The sequence below is a fragment of the Silene latifolia genome, chromosome X (genome assembly GCF_048544455.1).
Source record: "Silene latifolia isolate original U9 population chromosome X, ASM4854445v1, whole genome shotgun sequence".
Taxonomy (NCBI): domain Eukaryota; kingdom Viridiplantae; phylum Streptophyta; class Magnoliopsida; order Caryophyllales; family Caryophyllaceae; genus Silene; species Silene latifolia.
Genome location: NC_133537.1, coordinates 6,366,877 through 6,377,682, shown reverse-complemented (window position 1 = coordinate 6,377,682; position 10,806 = coordinate 6,366,877).

The window sequence follows — 10,806 nt, the reverse complement described above, 5'->3', positions numbered from 1 at the left end:
ATTCTTCATGTAAGTTGTGTCAAAGGTAATACTCCCTCCTATTCTACATAACCTTCTCTCTTTTTTTTTTTCATCTATTCACAATACCTTCCCTATTTCGTTATTTAGTAAAGTTTTATATTTATTTTAATCACCTTACCCTACAACAATACTCATCTCACTCCTCAACAATACTTATTTTAATCAACTTACCCCACAACAATACTTATTTTAATCACTACGCCCACAATAATACCCCCACAATACCTTATTTTAATCCATCTCCTTAATTCTAGTGCCCCCCATGAATAGGGAAGGTTATCTAGAATTGGAGGGAGTATTTGTTTTTGAGAAAATTTTTAACTATTCCCTCCTAGTCTGAGTGTTGGTTCCCTTTTCCATTTTCGTGCTAGTTGAATGTTGGTTCCTCTTTCCTTTTTTAGTAAGTTTTGTGTGGTCCAAATTCAATTTTATGTGGGGTAGGGTTTTTGTGTGGTCCAAATTCATTTTCTTAATTTTGGTGACCAAAAGAAAGAGAACCAATACTCAGACTACGAGGGAGTATGTTTTTTCATTTATAGGGGTGCCTCTTTTTTACAAAAATAATATATTATGAAAGATTTCTTTTACAATAATTTTATATATATAAGTTTCGTTTTTCAAAGTTACATACTTAATGATATTCATGGTTAAAATTTTTGAAATTTGACTAATAGACTTAAATTGACTTTTTTTTTTTTTTTTTCAAGAGATGATTTCACTAAGATTATCTTTATTTGGTAGAATGCATGGTTTCATAGAAATGACATTATCTTTAATAATGTTAACTTAAATATCAGCAAACTTATTACTTTATGTAATAATAAAATTAAGACCTGGAATGTGACGAGATTTAAGGATCTCAACAATCCCAAGATAGAAGAGTCAGCTAGAAACAATCCTAGGAAGGAAGAAATTTGGTGGGATGGGAAAAACCTAGAAACGGTTTCCTAAAGCTAAATTTTGACGGATCGAGAATAGAAGGTAGTAAAGCTGCCTTAGGATATTCAATAAGAGATCACAATGGTAAAGTCGTTTTGTTAGGAGCAAAAAAGTGCGGCTCCAATAGTATTCTTGTTGCGGAAGCTCTCGCTTTAAAAGAAGGCATTTTAGCAGCTAAATATTTAGGAATCTCAAAGTTTATTGTGGAGGGTGATAATTTATGTGTGATTAACTCGATTAAAGGTACCTGGCAAATTCCTTGGGAAATTTCTAGTATTATTAAGGATGTGACCTTCATTTTTTCGATGAAGTGATAATTAAACATTGATTTCGTGAAGCCAACAAGGTTGCTGACTTCATGACTTCTATTGGACTTTCATGTCCAACTCTTTCGAGGTGGTTTGATAGCCGGTGGCTTCAACTCACCTCCCTCATTCGAAAGGATGAGTTAGGTTGGTCCTACCCGAGGATCAACCTAGTTTTCTTACCTTATCAAAAAAAAAAAAAAAAAAAAAAAGACTTAAATTGACTTGATTAACTTAATCTAGCGACCTGATTTTCCTTGAAACTTGAAAAAAGTAGTTTTTTTAAAGTATTTTTTACCATTAGCTCCAAAGAAGAACTAATTTTGGGGGTGAGCCATATATAAAATGGAGACTATTTAAAGTGAGTTTTATCGAAAGGACACTATAATGACATATTTGAAATTACCATAAACTCGAAAGTTTGAAGTTACCAACCATATCTTAAGGGTATATACTGCTAAAATGATTGGACTCCTACTTGATCGTAGGAGAATATAAGGTGTTTGTTAGGAAGAGGAAGGGGGAACTCGGGGGTTCACAAGGGTTTTCAAGGGTAGCGGAGTGTGTTAATGATGGGAAAATAAGTGTTAGATGGTTGTGGTTGTTGATTTAACTAAACGAAAATCATAGTTTATCAATTACTTTTAAGAGGTCGTTTAGGTTAATATATTTCCGTTTTTTATTAAGAAAATTGTAAAACGGTATTATAAAAGACCTTCTCTTATACTTTAAGACAATTAATTTCACATCCCTTTTCAATTTCCAAATTTTAATCCCTTTTCAATTTCATATCCTAACCTTTATGTAACCAAATCATACCCTTAATTTACACAACTAAAGTACACCCATCGTATTACAAAAAGCACAAATTTTTATTTAAGACGAACATTATATGTCTTAAATTTAAGACAAATCAAATCACATGTAGAATGAACTGGACAAAAGCAGAATGTATTGAAAAAGCTAAAAAAAAAAATATTGTCCTATATATGAGTCCATTTTTGAAATAATGGTCAAAAATAAAATATTTGTCGTTTTGGGTCGGTTTTGAAAATATTTGTCAAAATGGTGTCCACGTAGACTCGAGATTTCTAGAGCTGAAACACGCCACTACTAATGGCGTGTTTTGTGAAGGAAACACGCCATTAGTAGTGGCGTGTCTTTACAACAATTTTTTTCCTCAACTGACTGAACTTATAAAAAAAAAAAAAATTACATAAGACACGCCATTAGGGGTGACGTGTTTCCCCTCCGAAACCCGTCAATCCAAATGGCGTGTTTGTTTTAGTCCATTTTTTAATGAAGTTTCTTTCCGTACTCATTATAAACACGTCATTGTTAGTGGCGTGTTTTAGGTCCAGAAATTCAGAGCCTACGTGGACACCATTTCGACAAATATTTTCAAAACCGACCCAAAACAACAAATATTTTATTTTTGAGCATTATTTCAAAAATGAATTCCCTATCTAAGGTTAAATTTAAGTGGTTTTATACTTAAAGACTGATGGTACAATTTTCTTCTTGATCAAATTCAATAGGGCTAGCATTTTGAGCTTGCTAATCCTATCGTTCTTGCTGTGTCAACTAATAAATAATTGGAGAAATAAGGTTGACCCCCTTCAAGATCCTGACTTCTCACCTATAATCCTCATTTTTCCACTACACACTCCATTATGTCATGCGAAGTTGCGAACACGTGAGGTACTGGAGTCCTCTGGTCAAATATGGTTATAGGTTTTTTTTTTTAAAAATAAATAACGGAATTACTTTTTTTTTTTTATATATGGATTTTATTCTTTTACAAACGTTTTTTCATAAGATTTTCATATTATACAATTTTTCCTAATCATCCCCATTAAACTAAAAGAATAAGAAATTTCTAAAGTTTTCCCGCCTAAATGAATCAGGCTATAAATGGGCTTCATAACATCATATCTACAATTGGGCCATCTTGATTAATTTCGACTTAAGTTATAAATGGGCTTCATAATATCATATCTATAACTGGATCATGCTGATTAATTTCATACAATAAATAATTTCTATATACCATTTAAAAATGGGATAATATTCTTTTAATTTGCATAGACATATTAACAGATATTCTTATTTTGCTACATATATGAAATTGCACTAATTATATGTACAATGTGATATAAATATTTTTACTTTTGATATATTTTTTTTACACTTTAACTTAATATCCATCTTTGCTCCATACTATATGAAAACTTAAATTTTGATTACTTTTTTTTTAATTGTTTATATAACGCCTTCAGGATATAGTGATATAATTAAAACAACGTTTTATTAAAAAAAAGTTAATAAAATAATTTTAGTAAAACTGACAATCTTATACGGACTAAAAAGTGTTTGAACAATCTCTTTTCTAGCTCTTAATACAAAATTACTAATAATAAATTTTATAATTAAAATTCAAGTGGAGTTAAATACCAATAGTATAATTATTAAATTCTCTAATATTCTTATCTAAAAAACCGCGCATTTGCGCGGGATCTATACTAGTAATCAAATTAACTCTTATGTATACACTTTCCCTAAAATCCAATCTAATTAATCTAGAAACTTGAACAATGGATTATAATTCTTCGACTAGTGGAAATTTTTTCATTTTTAGCAATTATTAATACGTCTTGTTGAAATTAACAGGTTTAATTTTTGGGTCATGCTCTTTCATGGACATGATTTACTCAATCATGGATATGTATGACCATTATACCCTTGTCATTTCCACCTTTCATTTTACATTTTGTTTCATAATCAAATGAATCAATCCAATTCCCACCAACAAACCACCGGTCGTCCCGCACCGCCGCCTCACCCAGACGACCGGACCACCACATCTCTCCTCTCCATTTAAAAAAAAAAAAGAAAAAAAAATAGAAAAAGTTTAACAAAAAGAAAAGAAAAAAGAAAAAGATAGAAACAAACAACGTATATCATTGATTTTCAAAGTGCATCATTGATTTTCAATGACAAACCAGTGAACCACCCCTGAAATTCACGTTTAACTGGGAGTTATAAGATTGTATAATGGTTAAGATGATTCTATTGATTAGAAAGGCTAGGTTAAATACTAGAGATACAACCTATAATCTAGGTAACAGAATAACTAAAAGATACACTTAACAAATTAACAAGATATGACTACCTAATATACATAAGATAGAATAACTAAAGATATACAATATAAACTAATATATACTATTTATCTCTAATATGCTCCCGCAAGCTGGACGATCGAAGAGAAAGACCAAGCTTGAGCAAAATAGGAATGAGGCGCGGTCGAGGCAATGGTTTCGTTAGAGCATCTGCCAATTGATCATCATTCGAAATATGTTGAACCCGTAGAAGCCCTTTATTAACCTGTTCGCGTACAAAATGAAAAGCTAGAGCGACATGTTTCATACGGGAGTGGAAAACCGGATTGGCCGAGTAGCTCGTGGCCCCAAGATTGTCGCAGTAAATAACGGGGGGCGAAACGACACTGATATGAAGCTCCGTCAAAAGAGAGCGAATCCACATAAGCTCCGTTGTAGTAGCAGCAACTGCCCGAAATTCCGCCTCGGTGGTGGAGAGAGCAAGGGCATGCTGTTTCTTTGAAGACCAGGAGATCAGATTACCACCAAGATAGACGATATAACCTGTAGTGGATACATATATAGGTGTCCGTGTCTCTAGCAAAATCAGCATCACAAAAGGCATGGAGAGACAGGGGCGTGTGACGACGAAGCTGAATGCCAACCTGCAAAGATCCTTTCAAGTAACGAAGTAACCGCTTCAAAGCAAGCCAATGAGAGTCATAAGGCGATTGCAAAAACTGAGCGAGCTTATTGACGGTGTAGGCAATATCAGGACGGGTGAGGGCAAGGTATTGGAGGCTGCCTACTAAGGCACGGTAATCAGAGGGGTTGGTAATGGGTTGGCCGCCGGTAAGAGTGAGAGGTGGGTAGGAGGACATAGGGGTGGTGGTGGATTTGCAGTCAAGCATTTTTGTACGGGTGAGAATGTCGTGAATATATTTGGTTTGAGTGAGGTGAATTCCGGTGGAGTCGGGTGTAACTTCAATGCCCAAGAAATATGATGGAAATCCAAGGTCCTTAAGCGAGAAACGGGTCGAGAAAGAGAGGAGAAAATTTTCTAAAGTTGGAGAAGAAGGTCCGGTGACAATGATATCGTCAACATAGACAAGGAGATAAATTATTGTGGAATTTTTGTGAAAAAGAAAGAGGGATGAATCAGAGAGCGATTGTGTAAAGCCGAAGGAAATAAGGTAGGTAGTGAGCTCAGTGAACCAAGCTCGGGGGGCTTGTTTCAGGCCGTAAATAGCTTTAGTGAGTTTACAAATGTGAGATGGAAGAGAAGAATTTGAGAAACCCGGAGGTTGAGACATGTACACAGTTTCAGATAACGTACCTTGCAAAAAAGCATTGTTGATGTCGAGTTGCTTGAGGGACCAGCCGCGAGAGAGTGCAAGAGAGACTATGAGACGGACTGTGACTGGCTTCACCACTGGGCTAAAGGTGTCGGAGTAATCGACACCGGGACGTTGATGAAAACCCTTGGCAACGAGACGAGCCTTGTATTTATTTATGGTATTGTCGGGATTATATTTGATGCGAAAGACCCATTTGCACCCAATAACATTGAGTGAGGGGTCGGGGGGAACGAGAGTCCATGTGTTATTTCGAATTAAGGCCGAGTGCTCATCCTCCATGTCCGAGAGCCATTTTGGATCAGCAAGGGCAGCCTTAAGAGTAACGGGAGGAAGAGACGAGGGGGAGAGGGAAGCTAGCTGAGCTTTCTTGAAGTATTTGGGATTGGGACAAACAATATTGTTCATGAGGCGAGTGGTGGCACGGGGTGGGGGAGGAGGAGGTGGGGGTGGAGAAGGCGGGGAGGGAGAAGGGGACGCTGAACTAGGGGAAGGGGAGGGAGAGGGAGAGGCAGCGACATGGGAAGGGGAAGCAGGGGTGGCAGAAACAGGGCTGAGCACGGGGGTGTGGGGAGAGGGAGGGTCATGGGGAGGATGGTTAACCGGTTGGTCAACAGGTGGGGGCACGGGAGGGGGTTCGACCAGCAGGGGTACCACTAAGGTGCACCATTGGTCAGGGGAGTAAACGGTGGAGGGAATGTCGGGTGAGACAAGTTCAGAGAAGGGGAACTTGTGTTCAATAAATTGCACATGTCGGGAAGTGTAGAGACGATTAGTCGCAACGTCAAGACAGTAATAAGCACTTTGAGTGGAAGAATAACTAACAAAAATGCAAGGTTTGGATTTAGGGTTAAGTTTGTGTTTAGTATAGGGGCGCAACCAAGGATAACAAAGGCACCCAAAGTTACGCAATTTAGTGTAGTTAGGAAGTCGATTAAAGAGTTTAGCATAGGGAGAGACATTGTTAATAACCGGTGTGGGCATGCGATTAATTAAATACACAGCAGTAACGAAAGCATAAGTCCAATAAGTCGGGGGAAGGGAGGCATGAGAAAGGAGAGAGAGACCGGTTTCAACAATGTGACGGTGTTTTCTCTCCGCAAGGCCATTGTGTTCGGGGGTATGGGGTGGGGAGGTGAGGTGCGTGATGCCATCATTGGTTATGGAGGGTGTGAGTTTAATGTATTCTCCGCCATTGTCGGAGAAAATTTGAATGATAGGGCGAGAAAAGTATTTTTCAACAAGGGCCCTAAAACGATTGAAAACAGGTGCGGTATCGGACTTATTCTTCAAAGGATACAGCCAAGTATAGCGAGTAAAATGGTCAACAAACACAACATAATATTTGTAGCCATCAATAGAGTAAAGAGGGGAAGTCCACACATCGGAGAAAATAAGTTCAAGGGGATTATTCGAGCGTAAGCTAGATTATGAAAAAACAAGTTTGTGGCTCTTGTTAATAGAGCAAGAATTACAATGCAAATTGAAATTGTCTTTAAAATGCAAACCACTCAAACGACTAATAGAATTTAAAATAGGAAAAGACGGATGACCGAGTTTGTGATGCCAAGTATTATTCAACGACCCATGAGAAAGAAGCACCGAGGGAGCCAGTGGACGCCACTCATACAAACCGGCGTTTAGGACGCCTTTAAGGAGCACTCGTCCCGTCGACCGATCCTGCAATTCACACGAATCAAACGAGAATTTAGCAATGGCATCATTATCAGCACAAAACCGTGAAATAGAAATTAAATTCTTAGAAATTGCAGATGAATGAAGAACATCATTAAAGACAATTTTAGTGAAGGGAAGAGAGAAAGAGAATGAACCAATATTGGCGATTGGAAGGGGTGACCCGTCACCGATAAGGAGGTTGTCATTACCATCATAAGGAGCATGAAGGGCTAGGTTACCTAAGTCTTGAGTAATGTGGTGGGTGGCACCACTATCAAGAACCCAGTCGTTGGAAGGAGGGGTATTAAGGGAGACGGTATGGGCACGAGGGGGGGTTTGTTTGTGTTGTGGCGAGGGACGAGAGGGTACAACGACAGCAGGGTGAAGGGATTGAAAGACGGGACAGATTTGGAGGTAGTGACCAGTGGCGTGACACCACTGGCTCTTTCCTTTGAAAGTAGTGGTGGAAGGTGGGTTGATGGGGGCAGCGGAAGGTGTGGGTAACAGGGCAGGCGAGGGAGAAGCACGGGGAGTATAGCGGGTTTGGCGCTGGTTGTAAGCAACCATGGCCGAGGCAGGGGTAGCGGGTGGGGGAGAATGTTTGAGGGTGAGGTCAAATTGGAGGAGACGTTCATGAAGAGCGTCAAAGGAAATGGTTGTGTCTCGGTTTTTGACACCGTCAATAATCGAGTAATAAATATCCCGATTTAGCCCATCCAGAACTTGACCAATAATGTCCTCATCATCCATCGGCTTGCCCATATGAGCAAGTTCATCGACACAAGAACGAATATTTTGCCTATAATCTGTAGCGGAGGAGTCGCCCTTAGATATGGATCGAAGACGCTCCTTTAGTTGAAGAATATGGCCTCTCGATTTGCTCGCATAGGTAGATCGGAGCTGAGACCATATGGCTTCAGAAGTCTTTGCATTGAGCAGCAAAGGAGTAATACTCGGATGAATCGTACCACGAAGAGCACCGCTCAACAAGCGATCCTGCCGTAACCAAGTATGATACGACGGATTCGCCTTAACGGCTTTGGTGGTGGGATCCTCGAGCGTAGCAGGGGGACAAGGGTGCGAATTGTCCAGGTATTTGAAGAGGTCATAACCGAAGAGAAGATCTTCGATTTGACGAGCCCAGGTGCGATAGGTAGTCGGAGTGAGTTGTGTAACATTTGAGAAGCTGACAGCGACGAACGGAACAAGGGGTTCGCCGGTGTTAGGAAGAATGGAGGCAGTACCAGCCATAAGGAAAAAAAAAACGAGAAGAGGAAGAAGGGTTTTAGATGTGGATCGAAAAAAGCTCTTGTACCATATAAGATTGTATAATGGTTAAGATGATTCTATTGATTAGAAAGGCTAGGTTAAATACTAGAGATACAACCTATAATCTAGGTAACAGAATAACTAAAAGATACACTTAACAAATTAACAAGATATGACTACCTAATATACATAAGATAGAATAACTAAAGATATACAATATAAACTAATATATACTATTTATCTCTAATAGGAGTATTGTTTTGTTGTCTCGAATGTCGTGTTTCAATTGAAAGTTCTTCAAACCCTCATTTTCTGGTCTAGATTAATTTAAACTACCTAATTTGATATAGCCTAATTATAAATTTGAATTATTACTCAATCGGCATGAGAAATACCGTCTATAATTTAGTAATTTTGATGGATTTAATTAATTTGGGAGGAAGGAAATTAGAGAGAAATTGTGTAATTTGTTTGTTAGGGAAAGGGTAAAATATGGAAAATTAATGGCAAAAAGTCCGTAAAAGAGTAATGTTTGTCCATAAAAGAGCAACTACGTAATTTTTAGTGAAATTAACATGCAAAGCATTATTTTAATTAGGGTATGGGTGGTGAAAGGCACTGCGGTTAGGGTGGTTGACGGTTGCTCTGGGCGCGGTGGCTAGGAGGTGGTGCGTTGGTGATGAAAGAGGACGACTTGAATACGGAGTGCTGCAATTGGTTTGCGTCAGGTTGTTGGTGGGGGGTACGGCTGGACTGAAGTGGATGGTGCGAAAAGCTGGAGACTGGAGTGGTTGGTCTGGTTGTCGGCTGGGACAGAGATGGTGGTCGTGTCGTGGTGGGGGAGGGAGATGACGGGAGTTCAGCATTATTCCAGTGTTGTTGTTTTTAGTTTGTCTAGAGCGACGTTTGCTCCGACGACGACAATAACAATGATGTTGACGTTGAACGTTTGTACTGATATTGATTATGAGCTTCTTATCGAAATGGATGAATTACCTAGCCATCTGTAGATACGACAAATGAATTTAATTTTTTTTGCCTGATTATTGTTCATGCATTTTTATTAGTTTGTCTGGAGCGACGTTTGCCCGCGATTGATCAGTGGAGGTGATCGAAAATGGTGAATGGAAGTGGTGATGGGAGATGAGGGAAGAGAGGAAAATTATTTGAGTGAGGAAATGAAAAATGACAAGGGTATCTCATCCAAAAGTTTTAGCTGATGGTTAGAGTTCCAAGATCGATTATATATCTCTAACACTCTCTCTCACATGAATGTCATTGAGCTTGAAGTGTAGATGTAACTATAGGCCTCCTTATACCTTGTGCTTAATAATCCACTTAAGAAATGGGGGCAGTGAGATTTGAACCTGTGACTTTTTAGTCACATGGCTATGATACCATGTCAATAAAACATTCAATTAAAAATTTAAACTGATAATTGGAGTTTCAAAATCAATTATATACCTCTAAAAAATAGTGCGTCACAAATAAAAATTTGTGAAGCTCATACATAGTTTAATTTCTTTAAAGTTTTTCTTGTTCTTTTTGCCATTTTGTAGTATGCATAAGTTGTTTCTCACATTATCTTACTATGAAACCGTATTTTATACTAATAATTAATCGTAAATGATTCCAAGAGGAGACTGGAGAGTACATCACTTTATTTGTTCTTAGACAAGTGGATGTGTTATCATATTTTATTAGTCAATACTCCTAGTACATTAGATTAGATTCTTAGTGGAAATAATGTACTCCTAAATTAGTTATGGCCTATAAATTTTCGGTGTTACTCTTTAATGACAAGATGCCATTATTAGAGCATCTCTGTAAAGGTGGAGTGTCCCATATTTTATATCTCTTTTTTTTATTTGTCTATTTCATTTTTCAATAACTTTTCCATCCACCTTCTCCAATTTAAATTTACATTTATGCAACAATGAAGCTCCCCAACAATAGTGAGATCCCCATTTAATGAAAGAGAGGGTATTTGAAAAGATAAGTTCCTCACGTTAGTCGATGCTCTCATGAGTCACGACCCCATATGGCCGTATCATATTACGGAGTCCTTGGAATAATTCTTTTATTTATGTTTTAAAGATCAACTTATACATAAAAGCTACTTCTTGTACTTCAATCAAT